This window comes from Lissotriton vulgaris, chromosome 4_2 (assembly GCF_964263255.1).
Source record: "Lissotriton vulgaris chromosome 4_2, aLisVul1.2, whole genome shotgun sequence".
NCBI lineage: Eukaryota > Metazoa > Chordata > Amphibia > Caudata > Salamandridae > Lissotriton > Lissotriton vulgaris.
In genome coordinates, this window is record NC_141692.1 from 23,113,823 (window position 1) to 23,138,616 (window position 24,794).

Sequence of the window (24,794 nt, forward strand, 5' to 3'; positions counted from 1 at the left end):
AGCAGGTTCTTGGCCTGTCTTCAGGCACTCTGGGATGGATCCTTGCTGGAGAGATGTGTTCACGATTTTCATCCATGTCTGAGGGAGGGAGGGAGTGATTGATTGGTAGATCTCTTTCAGTGGGTGATAGAGAATGGGGTTGTCTAAATGTTTGGTAGGTTTCATTGACAGGATGATTTTCTGGTACACACATGCTGTCCTGAATGCCACTTAGCATCCGCATAGTTACTGTTTTTTTAGTTTTATTCTAATACCTCTCCTTCACATGAGCAGCATGCTCCAAAGCATTTAAAGCCTCATACTGTGCTGGTCTAGGGGGAGGCTTCATGTCATGCAGTACTCCCCTCCAGTTCTCAATGACTCCCAAATTAAATGTGCCATACTGTGGAAATTGCAAGCCCCCCCCCCCCCCCCCTGTGCCTAAACCCCTCTACCCCCAGAGGGGACATTATCCTTACTAATGCAGCAGGGTCTACCAGCATCAATCACTGTTAGAGTACACTCCTAACAATCAGTTACAAGTCCCTGGATCAATTGTCTGGTGAATGGGAGCTCACAACCCAACTCCACAAACCTTAGCAGACAAGTCAAACAACAATGTACTCCTATCTATCCTGGAATCTTGGACTGCGACGAGTCCGATTACAAGTACAACTGCTCAGCACTAAGCGCATACACATTCACATCATTAACCCCTTGCATGCTGATGACGGAACCGCTCCGTCATCAGCTGCGGGTGCGCTGTGCTGATGACGGAGCGGTTCCGTCATGGCCCGCTCGCCGCTCATGCGCGGCGCGAATTCCGCGCCTGCGCTGAACGTTCTATTGAGCGGGGCGGGCCATGACGGAACCGCTCCGTCACCAGCACAGCTCAACTGACGCTGGTGACGGAGCGGCTCCGTCACCAGCATGCGGCCGCCGCGCGGCCGCCCTGCCCCCTTAGCGCTGCGGCGGAATAGCCGCCGCAGCCAAGGGGTTATGCCACAGGCATTCCCGCAATTTATGACACACAACTTCAACACAACACTGCAAGCTTGATATAATCAATTAAACCCACAACACTATAAATACTCACTTCTCCACCACTGTAAGTACCTTCAGCACCAAAAGGCCACCACCAGCCTTCAAAGTAGAGCCATGGACTTTGAGGACATGGGTAAATTTCAGCTCTGGCAAGGTACGGTAAAGTCTAGACAGTTCTGTACATTTCTAGCTTCTTCTCCAGTGACGGAACCATCTTCTCTGGTACCACTTGATGGATCTGGGATTTTTGAACCACAGACACAAACTCTGCCACTGGTTGTATGGACCTTTGTTCGTCGACATGGAGAGAACTGTGTGTTACCATTTGAATACATTTCCTCATAACATGAAACAAATGTGACTGCACTGTAAAGAACAATGGGAGTTACAAATCAGTTGAAAAGTCTCAACAAAATTCGTTAGGTTGTAGTCAGTAGTTATCAAAATTATTTAAATCTCAAGCATTTTCATCATAGCCTCAGATTATCGAGAAATCTATATTTTATCATAACAAAAAATAAGACATTTACCAACATCACATAAATACAGAATATCGATAATATGTATTCCACAAAGGAAAGCTCCCTAATCTAACTTAAACAGGAATAGGTCCAAAGGTACATTAAAGTGGGGAAAACTGGTGAGGTGTCCGCTCCAGAAACCAAATTAAGATCTCTGGCAAGAGAATAAGAGTGTTTAACCCCTAGCATGCGTCGGACGGCCGGGGGCCGTCTGACGTCACAGTGGGTGTGTGAGGACGAAGGACAGGGACTGTCCGAACCCCAGCCATTCATTATTTCCCCAGCACCACGGCGGACTTTGCACCGCGGTCAAGGGGTTAAGCATAAAACCCTTACACTAGGACAGGGAAATTTATTAGAGGTTGTAAAGTCCCTCTCAGCGTAAAGTCAGGAAAGCATCTAACCTCTTTAGTTGAAGGAACACCTAATTAAATTCGAAAAAGTTCTCTTTGCAACATCAGTGTCCATTTCCACTCCTGTGGGTCAATCACATATGAGCACTAGCTGTGAGCATTTTAACTTCCCTCCTTGTCAGAACAACAGATCGGTCCATTCATTACTATGTCCTTGGTTGTATCATTGGACAGGCTGTCAGGTACAGGCAGCTTTTCCCACAATTCATTCTCCCATCAAGGCACATCTTCTTCACACAGAACCTCACTGTCAGTCATGTAATACAAAAAGATATAGCATTCTCTGGCTAACAGAGGCATTTTAAAAACAACTGGTGCAATTGGAAGACTTGACATGTGCATGCCTTTCAGCAGTCAACTTGAGTTATGATTCTTTCAAATTTGGCAATCAACCAAATAAAGTTCGCATGAATCAAACAAATTGCTCACTTTGCAAAACTCGGGTTCCGCTTATAATACGTAAGTTGAGTCACCTAGTACAATTTATTTAAATAATACACATGCGTTAATAAAAACAAATCACACCTTGGGTATGGAATGCATAATCATGCAGAGCATTATAATGTGCCATCAACCTCAATAAGTGTATGTGAGCCTGCAGGAGGATTCTTTTATCTGAACCTGCATCACCATAGCCTTCCTGCACTGACTTATAGATGTCCTGGGACTGCTAGATTTGTCCTGGAACATCTTTTTCTTTGTCCCTTTTTGAAGGGAGGCACATTGTGAAGAGTAGTAGTGCTGCAGTTGTTCTAGTCACAGTCACTTTGGTGAGATTACTTGTTCCTACTATAAATGGGTCTCCTCAGCACCCAAGTGTTGGAAATGAACCAGGATCAGATCGCCTTCCTGGATGACTCTCTGGGCTTGTTCAGGCATTACGTCATTGGCACAGGACCAGCGCATTTCCACTTCCAAGGGTTGGCGGTTTGAGATAGATCAATGAAGTTGACACCTGCAAGGGATCGGCACCTCATTGTGGCAGCTGGAAAAACCTTAGTAAATTTATAAGGTACTTTTCTGAAATTTAGTAGGTTAGGAATGGATCTGATTTGGGTCGGAAGCTTATTCCATTCCTTGGCTGTGGTGTTGACCAAACATCTGCATCCCCAATTTGTTCATTTATACTACTGGATTACCAGTTGCCCGGAGCTACTGGACCTGAGGTTCCCACCTGGAAGGTACCACTTGAAAGATTTTTGCAGAAAGTCTTGGCCTGTCCCATGGAGAGCCTTATGGGCCATGCAGAGGGCTTTGAACGTGATCCTTTGCCTGACAGGAAGCCAATGACGCTGGTTGATGGCAAGGGCAACAGAATTGTGTCTGGGTATCCTAGTAAGGGCTCTGGCTTCTGCTTTTTGTAATACCTAAAAATTAATTGAGATGTTGTTTCTGCATGTTTAGGTATAAGGCATTGCAGTGATCTAGTTTGGCCAATGCAAAAACAGAGAACTGTTCTCTGGGCACAGTTTGGAATAAAGCCAAAGATTTTTTTAAGCATTCACAGGACAAAGAAAGTGGATGTGGTGACCTCCCTGAACTGTGGTTTGAAAGTCAGGTTAGTGTCCAAAATCACACTCAGATTTCTGACATTCTTTATTTGAGCGGAAAGTGAACCCATTTCTTGGGGCCACCAAGCTGTGCCCAATAAAGTCCGGTTATTCCCAAACAAGATGTCCCAAGTTTCCCGGAGTTACGCTTTTGATATTTTTGGCTCATCCAGTGACCAATTGCTACCATGCAATTATTTAAATTTACGCCAGTGTGAATATTTTTGGAAGACATGGCAACCACAATTTGAGTGTAATCGATATAGGAGGTCAGGTCAAAACCAAAGGATCTCATCAAGGCTGCCATAGGTTTAACATTTACGTTAAAAAATGGGGGGCTAAGGTTGGACCCCTGCGGAACCACATGAGGCCAACTAAAGGGTTCTGACACAAAGGGATCAAGGGCCACCATCTATTTCCTTTCCGAAAGAAAGGATCCTAGAAGTTTGAGGGTGGAACCCTTGATACCGACAGCCCTGAGACAGGCTATCGAGATGCTGAGGTCAACCTTATCAAAGTCTGCTGATAAGTCAGGGAGCACCAAAGGTGCACTACTACCACCACCCACTCTAGATCAGATTTTATTGGTACTGTGACCACTTCTGAAACCAAATTGAGTGGTATCTAGAAACAAATGATGGAATAAGAATTGACCCAGTTTCTGATTCAATGCTTTTTTAAATAATCTTGGCAGGTAGGGGTAGGCGGGAAATAGGTCTATAATTGTTTGAATCCCCAGAATTGAGATTGGCTTTTTTTAGCACAAGATGATGGAGGCCTCTTTCCAGACCAAAGGAAGGGTCTGGAAGACAACATAGTATTAAAACTCATGGTCAAGTATTCTGACACCATTTCCGCAGCCATGTTATGACATGGACATGGGTCCAAGGGAAAGCCTAATTTAGTTGTTTTAATAAGTGAAGTTACTTGCTGTGGAGTAAGAGGGGAGAAATTTGAAAAACATGGATTTTCCAGAATAGACATATTTAGGGGGGAATTGTCCAGACAAGATTTCTGCTTTTTGTCCAAAAATGTTGTATATTTGGACTACTCTTATCCATGAAGAAATTAGCCAGTGTATCACAGAAATTATTGTTCCGGGTACTCCTGGGAGGGGATGCCATACTAGCCACAACCTTAAAAAGCTCTTTTGGAGAATTACTGGCATCAGTTATTTTTTGGGTAAAATATGTTGACTTTGCTTTAAACACAAGGTTTTTATATATGCCATGGCAGGCCATATATATGTGTTTTTCAGTGAGATTATAGTCCTTTACCCAGAGTCTGTCTTGTTTTCTGCTTTCTTGTTTCTGCTGCCTTAGGTTTTCAGAAAACTAAGGGGCAGTGGGTTTGTTTCTTCTAGGCTTCAAGTTTTTTAGAGGGGTGGATACTGCTATGGCTGTTGTATTTATTCTGTGCATTTGCAAGAAGAAACTTCTGCATTCGTATGCCAGAAATATGAAATCATTGGTCTGTCTTTTCACACACTGCGTCATCTAAATCCTATATCAAAATTGTTCTGCTAAACAAATGATGCATGCAACCCAGTTGTGAGGCAGCCAGCCTAGTGGTAAGGTCAGTGATCCTTGTGAAAATAATAAGGATTGGAATTGTCGATACATTGTCGATACATTAGCTTAGCAGTGCACCCGGAATACTGGTGGTGTTCTACCAGACATTGACCAGAAATATGAAATCATCACAGGATGGAAGCTAAGAACATGGCGGTAAATACATTTTTTTTTTTAAAAAAACCCTGTTCTGATGTATATCAATAGCTATTGGCCCAGGCGAGCATGTTCTGAGAAGTGTTTGCCCGAGAGTATGGCTTACAAAATTACTACCCAGATAAAATGTCAGATGTACTGCCAAAATACCATGTCATAGAAATTACTGCCCAGGTAGTGTTACCTTCTGGCATGCCTTTTAGATGTATTGCTCTGATAACGTGCATAAGGCATCTTCATGTACCTTTGGCACTAACATACACTTTTATTAAAAGACCTATATAAAGTATGTATCTCAACCTATGCAGTGGCGTAGCAAGGTCAGGTGCTACCCAGTGCAGAAAAGTTCTTGTCACACCCGCCCCCCCATTGCACCCCCTCCCCTTTCTCATCCATAGACTCTCCAATACACAGCATCGAGTTCAACCGCGCTTTGTTGCATTTGTTGACTGAGCTAGAGAATAGGTGGGGAGAGAGGTTTTTATTTTAAAACACATATCTTTGCCATTTTCTCAACCCCCCAGTGATGACAGCCTGGGAGGCCCGCACCCACCGCACCCCCCTTCCTACACCTGAGAACCTATGAAGGATAGTTGCACAATATGTTTATGGTTTTGAAAATATAGACTTTCTTCTTGTAGGAGAAGTTTCAAAGTTATCTAGGCTGTTTGAAGAAAGAGCTGGCAGATCTGGTAGTACTGCAGCGCAAAGAAGAGACGAAAGTGACACAAGAGGAGGTAAGAGGAAACTAATTGATATACCAGTATCTGAAGCAAGCACTCTAAACATTGTCTTGCTATCCAAGTTAACAGCAAGTCTAAAGAATGTGTTGTGGGGGTGGGGTCTGCCATACCTAGATTTGGGTTTCCTTGACTGTACTTTGAAACTATCACCTGCAGCGTACACACATATAAAGGCATAAAGTAACTTTAAGACCCCCGGGTTTTCAAGATTTTTTTATTCGGATGTTGCGTAAAGGTGAGCAACTGTTATCCTGATTTGTGCTATAAGATCTTCTCTGGAGAGGTGACCAGAGTCCAATGGGTGATGGTGACAAGGGTATTATTAAAGTGCATCACTACCTGTTAAGGCACCGGTCTACATCCTTTTCTATAATGAGTGCCACTTTGTTTTAATTTTTTAATTTTTATTTATGGTATTTATACATATACATATAGAAAACCAGGGTGATCAGTGGAAATATTCCCGAGCTGCAAATGGCTTTGGCCATTGTTACAGTAGTGACCACATCAAAGACCATCATTATAGTGGCCGCGCCGTGCAAGATTACAAGGAGTGATCACCTGTCAAGCCAACATATATCGAGAATATTGATTAATACAATAGCATGAAATTATGTAGGTGTAAGTAAGTATAGATTTACTCTCCTTAACTCCATGTCTACATATATCTGCAAAAAATGTAGATGTGGAGTTAAGAATGTTAATAAAGTTAAACTTCCCGATAAATAATTACCATCCGATAATTGATAATTTTTTCATGAGAGGGTGAGAGCCCACAGAAAAGAGGCTTCAATATGCCTCTAGAGTTGAGGAAGGGTTCCCCAGGGAGTGAGGGGGGGGAAGGGTTTAAGGGAAAGCACAACAAACAAAAATTTCAAGAAACATTTTTAATCCCAGAGTGGAGGAGCATGTGGGACAAAAATAAAAAAGGGACTCAGTCACCAAATAGTGCTATAGAAATCCTGATTCTGTGCCAGCAAGATATCCTTAAAAGATGTTGTTTGTATGACAATTATGGATAGAACACAAAATTAGAAAATTCTCTCCTGGAATGTGAATGGGCTCAGGTCCCTTGCCAGAAGAAAGTTGGTTGTGGAATATCTGCGTCTCACTAACTAAGACATTATACTTATTCAGTAATCACACCTCAACAAGGAAGAGGGGGTAGAAACACATTTAAAAATCACAAATGGATAGAGCATTGCTTCTACTCAACACAGACGGCCCTGACAAAAGGTGTAGCTATTATTTCTAAGAAAAACTCTCGAGCTCTTATCGGGAATGTAACGGCAGATACTCATGGCAGATGGGTAATCGGCAGGGCAAAAATGAACTCAATCTGGGTCACGTTCGTTAGTTATTATGGCCCCAATACCGACGACCTGTGCCATCTTCAGCCTCTGTTCCTTCATTTGGGAGACGTAAATGACCATATTATAATGGAAGGAGACTTTAACGCAGTTGCGGGGACCAGACAAAAAACTCAAAGTCCTGCAACAACTAATGACAGAGGGAGGACTTCTGGACATATGGGGGAAAAGAGGAATACCTCAGGGTCTGTAGGGGGAAATTTGACCTTTTAGAATAAGAAATGTGGCCACCGTTCAAGGATTCACTTTTTCCTGGTGGGCTATACCACCAGTAAAGACACGACCAAAGTAACTCACTTGCCAGAACATCTGTCCGACCACTCGGCTGTCCTCTTGGAAGTTACTCTACCAAAGTACCCCTTTCCACGAAGGTGGACTTTGAATCGTGCACTACTCCTTGAACCCTTAATTATTGATAGGTTAAAAACAGCCACAAAAGAGTTCTTCTTATTTAATGTAAACTCAGCAGCTTACCATATTTTTGGGGATTCATAGAAAACCTTTTTGAGAGGTTTATTAACTTCTCTCTATATAATACACAAAAAGAAAGCAAGGGAAGACATTAAGGTAATGGAAGCAAAAATATCTCAAAAATCAATAGCACTAAAACGAGTACCAAATGACCGAACTAGCATACAACAACTAGCTTTAGCAAAGAATGAGCTAACAGACCACCTAGAGACAATAAACAAAATGAGATGGGAGGCAAGTAGTCTTGCCCACCATGAGTATGGAGAGGGGTGCAGCAAATTCCTCCCATGGAAAACTAAATCCGACCACGTCAGAAATTTGGTGGAGAGCACGGGGAGAATCATCGAAGAGGACTTGGAGATTGAGGAGGCTTTCACCCACTTCTTTCTAGACTTATACTCTGACGATTCAACTCTGAGTGAAGTAAATTTGGAAGCCTTCTTTCGAGACCTTCGACTCCCCACTTTTTCGGCTGTTGATAGTGATAACCTGAGCAATCAAATCATGTTAGAATAAGTGTTGCAAGTCAGTTCAGTTCAGTAAATCTTTATTTCGATGATTAAAAACCATCATAAAAATACATAGTACAAATCAACAATCATCAAATACATTATATTTCTGAACTTTACAGTGTTAAAAATTAAGATTATTATTAGTTAAAAGAAAGCATTTAATTCATTTCATCCTAAATCAGCCCCTAGTGTTTCTTAGTTTGACAACAATTTTTAAAAAACTCATGATAGAAGACAGAGTACGCATATCAGTTGCTCTTTGCAAAAATATTAAAGCAGATTTAGCGTGATAAATTTTTGACTTCTTTAAAATATCTACCAGAAATCTACGGCGAGGGATTCTATAAAAGGAACATAATAATACAAAATGAAGGGTGCCCTGCGGAGACCTATTGTCGCAGCCGCAGGCACCCTTCTGCTCAATTGTTAGAGTAAAACCAGACGGATAAGCTAAAATATTAGGTAACAGATTGAGCCTAAAATGACACATTAAAAACCTCTCTTGTTGACTGTGAATTAAAAATAGATATGGTTCCATACCCTCTCCATTGCTCACTAAAGAGTGCGCTGCTACAGATGTTTTAATAGAGTCAAGTTGTTTCCTACTACAATCGTATTTGTCGAGTAGCTGCTTATGAATACGATATTTACAAGAGGTGTCAATCATTGACGGGTCGGTGAATAGTGTTTGATGGTCTATACACTCCAGGGTTTCTTTAACATATTTAAGCCAGGGGATTTGCAGGCACCTATTTCTCTGAAGGCAATCTTTAATTATGTGTCTACTGAGTTCAGCATCTTGGTTTAACCAGATTCTGAGCCAGGTCAGGATCGGTCTCGCTTTAATCAGATCAGAGATATACGGGATACCAAGCTCCTTGTGTGCCATTGCTGCGGGAATGCTCTGTGGTAACTTCAGCAGTTTTCTTGGGAATTTATCTTACTCTACTTGTATCTGATGTGCATCCCGAAAGCCCCACACCTCTGCCCCGTACGTGGCTTTAGCAGTGCTAACCGCTCTATACATTGTCATTACTTGCTCTGGTGACCAGCGGCCCAACCTACGTGCGAAGTTTAAAATGGCACAATTTGCTGAAACAAGTTTCCTGCACCTTTCCTCTATCAATGGGGCAAACCTGATATTTCTGTCAAACAAGAGACCCAAATACGAGAATGTGTTCACAGTTTCTAAGGCATGTGTTCCTATTTTAAACACAAATCTCTTAGGGGGGTTTTACCCTGCCACCATGACAAATGACTTGGTCAGGTTTACAGAGAGATCTAGATTCTGCTAGGGTGTGGTGGGCTTCAGTCCACTCAACAAGGCGATTTAGAATTGCCCTGCCTAGTAGTTTAGCTGACACATCAATCAGCGAGATTGGTCTGTAGCATTGTGGATTATCCCTACACCCTTTCTTATAGATAGGGACAATCAACGCAGTTGACCAAGATCGCGGGAGCCCAGATTTTATTGCTGCGTTAAGTACTCTGGTCATAATCGGTGCCCATAATTCAATGTTGCTTAAATAGAGGTCTGGGGGGTGCCATCCGGGCCTGGTGCCTTATATCGAGTCAGGCCTTGAATTGCCTTTGAGACTTCCAGTAAAGAAAATTCTAGTTTGGTTGCTCTAGTACCCTCCCACACTCCGTCCTTGACTTTTTCTCCCTGTTGGTTATAAAGACATTTGAAATGGTTAATCCATTGTTCGGGAAGTATGTTGGTACTAATTACAGGGGAGCTAGAGTCTTGATAGCAGGGTCTATTTATGATTCTCCAAAATTGGGTATAGTCCCTGTTTTCACCTGCTTCCCTCAGATCTGCCCAAACCTCCTTTTGTAGTGTGCTCTTTCTCTGCTTAACCTGCATTTTATAGTTACGTCTACAAAGGGCAATTTCATTCTTCTCTCTCAGACTTCTAAGGCTCAGTTTTAGTTCCCTCAGAGCCCGTGAGCAGTTAGAATCAAACCATCTTGGGGTTGGCGATTCCTTTATGGGCTGCTTGGTTTTTAATAATCCATCAACCACCCTAGTTAAGGACTCGAATGCCAGGACCACATCTCTGCCCTCTATTGTAAGATCGAAGCAAGACTCTGTGTTCTTTCCCTTTTTCCACTAGGGTGCTGTAGAATTTTTGTGCATTAATCTTTGCCCATCTTAGGCGCCTCCCCTGGTCAGTTGGGTGGATTACAGTGTCTTCCCCGGCATGTCCTACAGGCAGGCCATTGTATAATATTTCGAGGATTAGGGGGTTGTGATCGCTGAAGGGGCTCCACTCCGTTCTTACCTCTTTGATCTGCTCTTTGGCAAAGGCAGATATTACAATAAAATCTATGATGGAAGAGCAGCCTCTTCCCTTAAATGTTGGAGTGTCCCCTTTTTTTAATGCCAACAGGTCCATTGTTTGGGTGAGGGTGAAGCTATCAAGTAATATCATAAGCAGTGTACCCTCTTTGGTATGTTCAAAGTGTGGTCCACTTTCTTCAGGGCAGGATGACCAATCAGGGGACATAGGGAGTAGTTTTGGGCACAGGTGACAATTAAAGTCACCCATCAACAAAATAGTTGGTTCAGGGCCCCCCTGCCGTAGATCTGTTTTTTCACTTAATCTACTCTCTAGCTCTTGCAACACAGGGTGGTTTCCCTCAATTGGACCTGAACTATAAAAATTTAATATTAGGAGCCTCTGTCCCTGTCCCTGGAATGCCACTGCTTGTATGGTATCTGAGACCCATGTGGGTTGTGACCATATGCCTTTTTAAATCTAGGTCAACATTTATGACTAGCCCTCCCTTCGCCCTCCCAGATCCGCCTTCCTGCGCTGGCCTAAAGAAACATTTGTAGCCCTCCAGTTGACAGGAATCGGGGTCTCGTGCCCATGTCTCCTGTAAGGCTATAATGTGGAAGCCCATCATGTACTCCCTCCACTCCTTATTTTCGAATTTACCCCCCAGGCCCGCTATATTCCAGGACAAAAAGGCTAACCCTGCCTTATATGCTTTCCTTCCCTCTGTGGTCTGGTCGTTTGATCTACACACTCTTTTTTTGCAAGACTTTAAGGCACTATCAGCTTCCTCCCTCTGCTTTGGGGGATCCTCTGTCCTCATTGCTTCCACACTTCTTACTCTCCCTTTCATGCTATGAACAGATCCGTCCCCTATTACAGTACTTGCTTGCTCGTTGTCTATAGGTGGTGGTCAATCGTTTTCATCAAGCGACTGCAGGGGGACAAATCTGTTTCTCCACTGGGGGTAGTCTCGGGAGGTAAGAACTGGTCGGGTGATTCAGGATTCTATCCCTTTGGTTAAATAGTAACCTTCCAGTGCTCCACATTGGATAATCTAAGTTGTTACTGCTCCATCTCCTTGGGTAAAAATACCCCAGGGGGAGCGCACAAATTGTGCTGGTGTGATTTCTATTAGAGTTTCTCAATATGTATTCCACCAGTTTGACATCTCTAAAATTTGCCACAATGCAATCCCCTCTTATCTTTTGTCCTGCCTCCTAGCCAGTTAGCTCTTCTTACATGTAGTATCTCCCCCCCTTTCCCCGGTATTCAAGGGCCTATGGATATTCAACCACTTTGCAATTTTTTAGTGTAGTTGTGAGTGCGATTCTTTTTCTGCGGCCCTGAGTTCGCTAGCTTCCGGTGGTAGATTTATATGTGGGGGGGACTTTCTGGGCTATAGAATGGGTCAAAGTCCATATGGGATGAGCTAGAAGGGCCTTGGTTTGAATAGTGGTCTTCCTGCCCCCTTTGTGTGATTGGTTGCTGTGAGCCTTTGTCGATATTTTTGGTGCCAGTCTTATGATTTAATCCCCTCTCAGGGTGTTGGGGAGCTTTAGGAGGGTCATGTACCTGGGCGATCGTGTGTTGGATGTTACTGACACAGTTGTTATTAGTCGCTATATTATCAGTGGCCACACTTATGGGTTGATTGGGACCTGAAGAAGGTTTCTTATTTGTCGGATCCATTATATTGCCTTGTTTAGTCAATTTGTTGGCTATTTTATCCATCCTGCTTACAATCGGTTTCAAATGGGTAATAATAAAAGTTTCCATATGTGTTTTTGAGTTCTCCAATACCCTCCTCGATCCACTCTGGTGAATTTACGTTGGCGGGCACCCTATCATCTACAGGGGTAACCTCTTGTCTATCTTTAGATCGACAAGCTCCTATAAATGATTTGTTTTTCCTATGCTGTCCCTTGCTACCCCCCGTTGTTTGGGTTTACTGCGAGCGGTAAGGTTGCTGTGTCCTGGATTTTCTGCCCCACATTGTAGTACATGTTGAGCACAGGGAATGCCCTCAATTGAGTTACTTGCTAACACTATATTTTCAGTCGTGTTGGGGCTTTCAGATAATGTTTGATCCCTGGATTGCGTTGGGGTAACTAATATAGGGATAGGTGAAGCGGACAAGCTCCTTTCCATACGTTCTATCTCCCCAGATACCTTCCTCAACATCAAGTCAATTGCAGTAGGTTTTTTTACTTTATTGGGAGGTGCGATGTTTGTTTCGGCCATGGTTTGTATTGGAGTTCCAGCTAGATGTGCTCTGCTCGTAACTGAGCATGTTTTTGGGGGATTGGGCATAGTAGGATTTTGATTAGCTCTTTCCCAACCCTATATACGATCCAGGCTTCCTTCTTGTAGATAACTCCGTAGGCCTGAAGTAAACTAGATTTGCCCCTCACCCACTTCTCCAGCTTAAGCAGTTAGGTATCAGCGTGTTAAATAGCCCCTTCAAACACCAACGGCCGGTCCGAATTGACAGTACCTGTAGAATAAGTCTAAGTCAAGGGGGGTGGCCCGTCCCGTCCCTGGTCGTCCGCCGCCCACGTCCCGGGAGGAGCGGCTCTTCTTTATGCGTCTCCGGGCGCTGGCAAGTGACGCTGATGCGGCGGCCCCGAGTCTTTGCAGGGGACGCTGGGAATTGCAGTCAGAATCGCTCCCCCCTCTCGGCGACCGCTATGGCAAGTGCGGCGGCGGGAGAGAGCGCGGCAGTAGAGCGTGTCAACCTGCAATCCTCTCGGTAGGTGGCGGAACGAAAATGCCCCCAAGCGGTTTTTGGACCCTGCTCCCCAGCAGGAGCGGCTCTTCTTTATGCGCCTCCGGGCGCTGGCAAGTGACGCTGCAGGCGGCGGCCCCGAGTCCTTGCAGGGGATGCTGGGAATTGTAGTCAGAATCGCTCCCCCCTCTTGGCAGCCGCTATGGCAAGTGCGGCGGCGGGGGAGAGCGCGGCAGTAGAGCGTGTCAACCTGCAATCCTCTCGGTAGGTGGCAGAACGAAAATGCCCCCAAGGGGTTTTTGCAAGTTGCAAGTCATTAAAAACTTAAAGGGAAAGCAGCAGGTCCAAATGCCATCCCAAATGAAGTATACCTCATCAATTTTCTACTTCAACTCTGCGTTCACCCTGGCTCAGGAGTTGCAGACATCCTGGAATGAGGCCACAATTAGAATCATTTTGAAACCTAATAAAAACCCAAAATTGTATGAATCATATAGACCCATTTCCCTCCTAAACAGCGACCATAAACTTTACACCCAAATCCTCACTAAAAGGTTAGATAAAGTCGCAGGCTCTATAATACATCCCGACCAAAGAGGCTTTATGAAGGGGAGACAATTGCATGAGTTAACCCACAACCTTGTCGGAGCAATAGTTTTGGCAAATCTATATGAGATCCCATTGGCAGTCCTAACATTCGATGCTGCCAAGGACTTTGACAGGGTCAGTTGGCCCTTTTTATTAGAAGTCATCCAATGCTTCAAGTTGGGAGAAACCTTTGTAGCAGCAGCAAAGGCCCTCTGTAAAAACCCTTCTGCTAGGGTCCTAGTTAATGGAAATCTAACAAAATAACTCAAAATTTCTAGAGGAACTCACCAGGGCTGCCCCCTTTCGCTCCTTCTTTTTAATTTGTACATCGAACCCCTGGCATGCAAATTAAGATCGTGTCATACCATCTCCCCCTTCAGCTGTACGGGTTGGGAAAGGGGAATAGGCTTATATGCTGACGACCTCATGATTCTGACAGGAGAGCTAGAAGAAGCACTCCCCGAGATCTGGGATCAGATGGAGAACTTTGGGAAAGTAGCTGAATATTCCATAAATCAGCAGAGAATAGAGCTGATGATCTGGAATTCCCTTACAATAGTGATCTTGTAAAACAGCAAATAAGATACCTTGGGGTCCGAATCATAAAGAACATAGATAAGATAGCCCAGTTAAATGCCAATCTTACCCAAATTTACTTTTTTATTTGACACCATCCGGGGGTCCGCAATTGACCCCCTTCGTTATTGTATTTGTGCCCTGGAGCCCCCGCACATTATTTATTGTACCCCTTGGAGGTGGCTGTCCCTTGGGTTGCTGGGGGGGGGGGCAATGGGAGCTCTCCTGCATTGTTTTTTTACATTTTACTTATTGCCTGCCCCCAGGGCTGTGTGTGGGGTCCGGAACCCCCTTACACATTCATTTCTTATTTAGCCCTGGGACGATGACAGTCCGCAGGGCAGCAAAGGGGCCTAGACCTGATGTTCTTCTGGTGAATATTGTATTTGATCCATCAGGGCACTCCCACATTAAATGTACCAAACTGTAAGACCTTGAGTGACCCATCATCCTTGCCCAGCCCTACCAGATGAATTGTAACCAAAAGTGACTGTTTGAAAGTTAGAATGACAGAGGTCTCAGAGTCTTGCACATGAAGATTTTGTATTCCAGCAGTACAGGAGTTGGACTGTGGCAAGCAGTAGCTGCATAAAACAAACTATTCTCTTGTGTCTTCTACTGACATTTTGAGTGGAGCACAGAGTGGTAGAGGATAGAGTAGGCATGGCACTGCCTGCGCTGCTCTCTGCAGGAGCAAGATTCTAGATGGTGCAGAGGAAGGAGTGGGCTGCTTATCCTAAATGATTAAGAGACTCCTCCCTGCTGTGCTTTAAGCTCCTTGATATGGAACCTGAAGGCCTTTATTGTAAGCTGAGCATGAACAAGTAGTACACACCCTATTTTAAAGTGCAGGACCTATTAGATTTGTTAATTCGTGCCTCAAGTAGCAAGTGCGCATGTTTGTCTATTACATACATTTGTACTTGGATGTTTTGGGGATTAATTTTGTAGCCCATGTGGTTAGAAATATTTTGTTTGCTATTTGATCTGAGGTTTTGCCAGGCATGGCTTTGTGCAAATACATAAGCTGTGAGGTTTTTAGGAAACAGATTGCATTCTCGATTCAGTTTGTATTGTATGTAACATGTATTGTAAAGTGTGTATCAAAAGCCGCACTGCTGAGCATCATGTATGTTGATGAAAGCCAAATGTACATCTCCCTACAAGGCATCTTTCCTTTTCCATTATTCGTGCTCTTGTTGGATGGTCCAGACTGCCTCTGCTTCATACATTCTGGTGGTAGGAAAACCTCCAGACTTTCAGACCCAGCCCTAGCGTGATGCCAACTCATGGGATTTCAATTGAATAAGACCTTTCCTTAGTCACTACAAATATTATCACCTCCTCCACCTCCAAGCAGTGTCCTATTAAACCTCTCCTTCTCTTGCCATTGGGGCTCCCACCACATGCCATTGTAGGTTACACATGGAGTATCCTTCTCAGCAAAGACATCTGCTGTCTCCAGCCCTGGCACCACATCTGTCTTCAGTATTCCAATCCACAGATGCTGAAGCTAAAGGTCCTTTATTGGCTACAAAGCTGCAGCATCTCCCATGATCTCAACCTCTTCCCCAGGTAGACCACGTACCGCACCCCAGGATCCGCATCTGATCTGTGTTGCATTCAAAATGTCAGTAGAAGACACAAGAGAATACTTGTGTTTTATGCAGCTACTGCTTGCCACAGTCCAATTCCTGTACTGCTGGAATACAAAATCTTCATGTGCAAAACTCTGGGACCTCTGTCATTCTCCCTGACAACACAGCTCTGCCTCTGCTGCACAAAGACATCAAATAGTAGTACAGGGAATGTCCATGTCAGGAAAAAAACGACTGCTATGCCTTCTGCTGTCCTGCTGGACACCCCTGTCTCTCCTATGACGTATATGATGGCCCCCAATGGCCTAGTGGATGAGAAGAAAACCTATGTCAGCCCCAGAGTCACTTGATAAGCCTATTGCATCTTTCTGAGGTTATAACATTGTAAAGATATGATTTTCTTTAATGTTGCAGGCCAAGGTCAAGAGCCAGAGAGAGAGAATCAATAATAAGTTTGAGAAGCTCCAGCAGAGTTTGGAGCAGAAAAAAGCTCGTCACATCAGCAACCTGCAGGAAGAAGAGAAGAACATCAGGGAGACACTAAAAAAATTAGACAAACGGGAGTTTGTCCTAAGGGGCCTGATTACCGAGGTCAGATCGAAGTGTCTGCAGCAGGATGTTGACTTATTGAAGGTAAGAAAAGGTTATAAATCTAGACATGAAGATCAGCAAACCTTCATTAGTGCAAGAAAGTACCAACATTGTAAGCAGATCTAGTTGGAGTGATGCATGCTTCCGCAACTCTCTGAACCCACTACAAAGCATACACAAAGGAATATGTTGGTTATAAGTAAACCCAGTGTCAAGTCAAATAAAACGTTATTTGGCCAGTTTTTACTATAAAAGCACATTTACACACAAAGAGTAAAAAGGATAACAACTATGGAATACATAATAAAAGGGCAGGTCCAATATTTCATATACAATTGCCATGTATAGCCCTAATATATGTATGTTTGACTTATCAAGATAGGACTGCTGCACCGTCATAGACCTAGATAAAGTACATGTTATACAGTACTAACATGTAATTAAATACAATTCCCGCTAGAACATGACATTTCTAATCCCGTTTCAGTGCATGATCAAAAGTACTTATGACATGGTCAATGACTGACAGAACTGTTTTTAACAAGTGTATTTCGGGCTGTGTCCGCGCGTGGAAGTACCCTTTGCTTAGTGGGGTGGCCCAGTCCCTCCCAGTCCCTCCCAGTCCCTCCCAGTCCCTCCCAGTCCCTCCCAGGCACAAACAGGCCCACTCTTTGTCCCGGGCTTCACCCCGCTCCGCGCCCCGTGCCACGGAAGGATAGGCCCTTTTCTGAATCGTTTTGTCTACCATAAGCGTGGAAGGGTATGCTCAGACATGAGTCCCTTGCTCACTGCACCATCAGGATTCAAGCAAGCCGGACCGAAGACGGCTGTAATGCCAGAAACCGGTCCCCGGAAGCTTGTTTCCTTTCCAGTAAAAGAATTGGCTTGGTAGTTTGGTCTGCCCTGTTCCCATGATGCACTGGGCCAGGGACAGACTAATTTGCATGTAGCCAGGTTCTGAGCTGGTATGGTGCAGTGAGATAAAAAACGGTGATGGATCAAGTCCTGATCTGTTGACTGGGTAGGAGTGTTCTGCTTAATTCAGATACTCTGTCCATCACCACCCCCTTTTCTGAACGTAAGGATAGGCGGCGCTTTTAAGCGCAAGGCTACGCCTCCAGTTTCAGTTCCGGCACGTGTGGTGTAGCAATGCACCCTGGGTGATGTAGTCCTGGCCCCAGGTGCATTCACAGTAGGTAGCACTCTCTAGTGTGCAGGCAGCCCGCTTCAAAGAAAGAGCACTCTCGGGCACTCATGCAGCCCACATCCGGCGATAGCTCCCTAACAAATAGAATTCTCGGGCCGACGAAAACAGCTCGTTTTCGGCCAGCAATTAATACTCGCTCTCGGAGTGGCACCCCCGCTCTCGGAGAAAGTATATGTTGATACCTTGTTGGTTCTAAAATAAAACAACTATATATTTTGATACAAAACAATTGGCCAAGAGTTCAGTTCTTGAGTGTGTGAGACGGGAAACATCCTTAACAACGCAACTTTCACAACGCACTACCATTACAACAAAACTATTACAACGCAGGATCCATTACAACGCATGCCATTACAATGCATGCCATTGCAACGTAAGTATGGGTAAGTATTTAATTTAATTTTAACCCCTCACCATCCAACACTTTCCCTACTGTTACACCCCCCTGGAGTTAGAATAGTGATTTTAACCCCTACACTATCCAGCACTTACACTAAAAAATACTTGCCCATACTTACGTTGTAATGGCATGCGTTGTAACGGCATGCGTTGTAATGGATCCTGCGTTGTAAAACTTTCGTTGTAATGGTATGCGTTGTGAATGTATGCGTTGTAACGTCATACATCCGTGTGAGACCATTTGCTGACTGAGTGTGTACAACAAATGCTTTACACCGTCCTCTAATACTGCCTTACTGCTCGACCAAGCTACCATTTTAGAGAGTAAGGTTATATCTAACTTCAGCCTCTGCCAAACCTCTGGGGACTGGGGACTCTATACACACACTGTACCTTACTTTGATCAATGTTAGACCTGACACCCTTGGTGTGGTTTTACCCCATCTTTTTGCCTCTGCCTCCTGTATTTCTGATGCTGTGCTGGATTTCGTGTTTGCTGGTTTAGATGCTTTGGACACTCTGCCACTGCTGATCAGTGCCAGAGTGTAAGTGCTCCCTATGTAAATTGTCATATTGATTGGGTATACCTGATTGGCATATTTGTGTCGCCATGAAGTCCCTAGTAAAGTGCACTGTGTGTGCCAGGGCTGGTGATGACAGATGCTACTAGTGGGCCTGCAGCGCTAATTGCGCCACCCACATAGGTAGCCCTAAAATGGTGTCTCAGGCCTGCCACCGCAGTGCCTGGATGCAGTCAGTGGACTGCCATGTCTGCCTGGCCAGTGTCCCCACTGGCTGGGCCTAACCCTTCCCTGTCTGTGCACATCAGTCACCCCTATGGAAGGCTCAAGGTACCCCCCTGGGCAGGGTGCAGTGTATGGGTAAGGTAGACCATGTACTAGTGCAGGTAACATGCTCTGGTAGTGAGCAGCAGCCATTTTGTGTGCTCACTGCTGCAAGGTTATCTTGCTCCATAGACTAACATGGGGGAGGCTGGTCCCAATGGATACCAGCCTATCTTCCCATGGGAACAAGATGGGACATAAGTGATTGTTATCCCTGAACTCAGAATGTAATAACACATCTTTTAGGCAAGGTTGTTTTTAAATTCTGTGTTTGAGAATAGTACTTTTAGAAAGTGGCTGTTCTCTTGTCTAACCTTTCTGTGTGCCTGGGCCTGCTTGTGGATCGACTGTCTGGTTTGAGGGTGACAGGGGCTGGAGTGCCCCAGGAGGTTGTCTGAGTCAGCCCGTGGTTGAAAAGCTGCATCTGCTGCCAGGGAAGTGGGAGGAGATAGCACCTGGGAGTGAATGGGGCTGTGCCTGCCTGACCACAATGCTGGCTCCACCTCCCGCTGGGCGACTGTCACCTCTGCCCCTCACACTGAAAGAAAGAAGGAAGCCAGGAAGCCCCAGGGCTCCAGCAACACCCAGAACTGGTTTAGACCGGGCTCAGGGCCCACTTGCACAAAGATTTCAAAGACTTTTAGGGGTATAAGAGAAGGACCCCTGACAACAGAAAATTAGATTCTACAATCAAGAGGAACCTCTGCTTGAAGAAGGACCGCTGAAGAACTAAAGGAAGATTGCCTTGCTGTGTGCTCTAAGGGCTGACCTGTTCTGCTGTTGAACTAAAGCTGAGGAAAAGAGGGACTTTGCTGTGTGCCGTGACCCTACCTGCTTAACCTAAAAAGACTTTGCTGTGTGCTGTGTCTTTGACTGAATCTCCAAGGGCCTGAGAAGAGCTGGCCTCCTGCTCAGGAACCCAGGGTCAAAAGGTTCCACAGAAACTGAACTGCGCTGTAAGGATCGTGCTGTCTTGGCTTGGTGCGTGATTTATCTTTAACTGCTGATTGTGGGCAGAGATCGGTGTGCTCATCGGCACACATTCTGCGAGGGTCGGAGGTCCGTGGTGCCTCCCCTTGTGAGTTCTGCCCCAACAAGATCTTGTGGCCGTGAGGGCAGTCTTGTGGTGACCCGCGCCCTCAAAAAATCACCGCTCCGCTGAAGTTTGCTGCTGCCTGAGTCCTGAAATCGCCCTACGATCTCGCTGACCCTTGCCGGGACCTCCGAGCCAGAGATCGAAGCCGCCGTGCCCCATTGGTTGCGAGAGCCGAGCCCCCTCAGCAACGCCGCGCTGGGATTGGTTCCCAGGCCGCCGCGTCATCGGGATAGCCGCGCTGCGAGTGGTTGAGGTTTCGTCATCCCTGAGGGCTCGTCCCGGGAGCCGCACTGCCATTGGCTGACTCCCGGGTGTCTTCGAGGGCTCGCCTGCAGAGCCGCGACCTGATTGGTCCAACTGAGAAGAGCTGCGCTGGGAGACGCCGGGAGACGCGACGCGAAGAAGAGCCTTCCCGGAGAAGCCTCTGTGACCCCCGGCCTGCCGTCCCAACTGCCAAGTGTCAACATAGCTCCCCGCCGCTCGCCGGATTGTCGAGAGCGGGCGGAGAGCTAACGTGATCGCCCTGGGCCTGCTGGGAGACTTCCCCCTACGCCGAGGCTTCGGTTCTCCATCGGCACAGTGAGGCGCTCTTGCTAAGCAGCGCTAGGTACAGCCAGGAGCTGATTCAAAGCTCATTTAACCTACAGCCTTTACCTAATGTGAGATTTAAGAGACTTGAGACTGCTTTCGTTTTAAATGTGTAAGACTTTCGTAGAAGATATACAGATACAAAGAGAAACCGAAGATATCGTGCAATAAGTCTAACTACCGTTTTACTGCATAAACTAGATAAAGTTATATTTATATATACTTACCTGTGTGGTCTCAGTTTGTGGTGGATTTGGGGTCATTGTTTGTGTTGAGGGCATTTATTATACATATTGCCTTAGGGATAAGCCTGTCTGCTCGTGCCAAGCTACCTAGGGGGTGAGTAGGGGTTATCTACTGTGTGTATTCCTTCACCCTGACTAGAAGCAAGGGTCCCTACTTGGTCTAAGGTACTTACCTCTGCCAATTAGAGACCCCCATATCTAACAGTCCAGTATATATAGAGCCACTTTCTTGCAAACCTATCTCAAGATTCCTGCAATGTTGTTTTCCGAGCCTAAGCAACTCTGAGTACCAGGGGGCCGATGGGACAGCTCTGTTTTTCAAAGGTTCTAAGGCGTTGAAAGCATTATTGAGCCATTCAGAGTAGTTGCATGAGGCAAGTGTAGGGTCTGGTGATGGGTCATAATTGGTGAATGACAGATGTGTTTTGAGGAGCTGCTGGTCTAACCTGCTCCAAGCTTTGAATTGTATGGGTGGAGTCGGGGCGATAAGCAGCAGAGTGGTTTTTGCCTGAATATCGAAGAAGACTGCCTAATGGTCAGTCCATGCCAAGGGTATGGTTTTTATTATCGACATTTGCCTGTTGCTAGTCAAGAGTCTGTCAAGCGTGTGCCCGGCTTTGTGAGTGGGGCTAGTCACCAACTGGAGGAGATCCACAGCCTCCAGTTCTGCAATGAGGGTGGAGGTGTCGTTGTCATTGAGGGTTTCTAGATGGAAGTTGAAGTCACCCAAGATGGTGAAAACAGCTTCTCCTGCTAGAGGTTCCAGTAGACTACCCAGCCACTTCATTTCAGACGGGACGTGTTTGTGACTCCACTTCGCCAGAATCCTAGGCGCTGCAGGACAAATGACTGTTTACTGACCTGTTTAAAATTCATACTGGTCACAATTACTTCAGACTGTGTCTAAAAAGCTGATAAGACTCCGCACGAGTGACACTGGGCGATTTCTGCGTTATAATATACATGCATGGGAGTGAAGATTTGACTTCATATCCAGCCTTGATGAGTGCTTTCCACATCCACTAGTTAAGGCATTAGGATACTGTGATCCACCAACGTTTTCACTGCGTGAAACTGTGATTGCGATTTGCGAGCAGATTACAATATTTCTATACAGATCAGCACTGATGATGGTCCTGAGGATGGTTTCATCAAATCATTATTAAGAAACCGAAACGTCGACAATACATCTCATCCCCCTCTTTGTTTTACTCAATGTGTTCTGGGATAGGTGTTTTTTAGGTTCTGTTGAGTCACTTAGCAATTTATTTATATGTGTACCCACAGTCCTAAAATCTTATTTGTTTATTTATCTGTATATGAAGTTGATTTAATGAACTATTTGATAAAAACCTTTTCGTATACACCTTGTGTCTTTGTTTATATGTTATATGTTGATAATATAAATTGATCAGTTTTGATTAATTCACCCCAAGGATGATCCATTGATCCTTTCTAGAATAATTTCAACTAACAAATATAGACTGAATAAGTCCCTTGAAGGCAATTTTACCCTTCTACTTTCATTACCCAAGCCCTCAAGGGTATTCCGGGTTGCTCACTTCCTTGATTATCAGTTAACAACTAGACTGCTGACCGCAGAGTGCGTTATGGTGGCAAACAACACTTCCGGTTCTGCGTCGTGTTTCCCTCCACACACATGGAAGAATCTGTGGTTGGCCCGGGAAGACGCTCCGTAACCGAGTGTATCATTTGTTACTTTTTTTATTGCCAGCATATGTACAAAAATAAGAAACAAAAAAAAACATGTAGCTGCCTAATTATAGCAGTAAAAGTTTCATTTTCAAAGGAACAACCACAATAGAACAGTGTGAATGCTTCAGCTTCATATGAGGCCGTTGTGAGAGGCTGAAGTGGGCTGACCGATTCCACTATGTTGTATGCGGTAGCAGAAGCAAAATATGAATGAGAGAAAAATAGACCAATTGATGAAGTTTTTCACTAGCTATATGTATTCCTTATTTGTATATTGCTTGATTTACAAGAGGCTGGCAAGACAGGTACAGCTATTTCTGTGCAAGACTTAAAATCATGTACGAAGGCCAGTTAAGAGGTGACTACAGAAACAATAGAGAACAAGCATTGAGAAAGCCAATAGGTACAATGCTGGCTGTCAGCCTTTTGGCTTTGTGAGTGTTTGTTTTGTTTGTCGTGTTTATTGCAAAAACGTTACTTTTGGGGTTGCTGTTGTTTCCTGGTCATTAACAAAAACACTGGCTAAAAGTACAAATATTTCTCAGTTTCAAAATGCACGCAATGCCATAGTAGTGACCGGCTCGGATGGCAGCTATTGTGTGGGACCAAAACAGATACAGACCTGAGGCGGCTATCGAAACGGGAAACAACCTTTACAACTCAACTTTTACAACGCACTACCATTACAACAAAACTTTTACAACGCAAGATCCATTACAACGCATGCCATTACAATGCCACAATTAAAACGCATGACACTACAACGCATACCACTACAACGCATGTCATTACAACGCAGTCATTACAACGCATACCATCACAACGCATAGTACCTTTACACTATTCAAAACGTACCCTACATTTGCACCCCCTGGAGTTAGAAGAGTAATTTTTACCCCTACACTATCCAATACTTACCATACATGCAATGTAATGGTATGCGTTGTAAAGGTAGTATGCGTTGTAATGGAATGCGTTGTAAAGGTAGTTTTAAAAAATTTGTTGTAGTGGCATGCATTGTAATTGAATGCGTTGTAAAAGTATGCGTTGTAACGTCATACATCCATCGAAACAGTTCAGTACAATGGAGAAGGTGCTGCAAGCACAGTACAGAGCTGCATTAAGGCAAAGTAGCTGTTGTTGAGAAGCCATTCTAAGCAGAATGGATAACTTATTGAGACAACCATTAAAAAAACGTCTACAGATGCAGGAGCGCTCTTACCATGTATATCAGATCAAAAGAGACAAATAGAAAGCAATAATGGTCGGATAGAAACCAAACCTTCCGGGCCGTCAAGCACCCCCTCTTCTCGTGTAGTAATGTGAATTATTATTGTTAGCAAAATATTCTCATGTGATTAGGAATTCCACAAATGTCACTGAGATGTTTCAAACAACCTTGCGTATAATCTAGGACGTTGTATTTACATAAAGCTAGCTTAGCTACTTTAATGGTATTAGGGATAGTGTGAAGCTCCTGGACCTATTAATCCTGCTCAAATATTGGTCGATTCAGTTACTGATTATATGCTGGGCTATATAAGAGTTTGGCTCAGTGCAATAGAGTGGAGACCCAAAAATATTTGGACGGATTGTGGATGAGACGCTTAGCCGCTGAAGAGACCAAAGAGTTGGGAGGAGACATTACACTACAGGAGGTACGAGTGGCCATTAAACATATGGCATGCAATAAAACGCCAGGCACATACTGGTTGCCGGAAGCATTGCACGTCACATATGTGGAAGAACTGGCCCCTGGCTTGGTCAAGTTGTATGCTGAAGCCCGGGACACAGGGATACTTCTGGAAAGCACTAGAGAAGCCCTCATAGTTCCGGTGCTGAAGCCGGGGAAACCGTCATATGGTCACATGGTATATAGATCAAGAATGAAGAGTATGGTCAAATATAAGGGAAGAGTAGTATAGGAGGGTAGTGCTCAGTGGAGGGCTACCCTGGGAATCCCATTAGTTGGAATTTAATGGCCTCACACACCCTTGCGAGTGTC

General features: G+C 44.7%; 1 long non-coding RNA gene across 1 annotated transcript in view; it reads left to right on the forward strand.

Moving 5' to 3' along the window:
* Nucleotides 1–24,794, forward strand: part of LOC147718167 (uncharacterized) — an 85,558-nt gene that overhangs the window by 53,227 nt on the left and 7,537 nt on the right. The window contains exons 2-3 of the long non-coding RNA XR_015295558.1: nt 5,876–5,971; nt 16,517–16,735. This is a non-coding gene — a long non-coding RNA (uncharacterized LOC147718167). The remainder of the gene's footprint in view (nt 1–5,875; nt 5,972–16,516; nt 16,736–24,794) is intronic.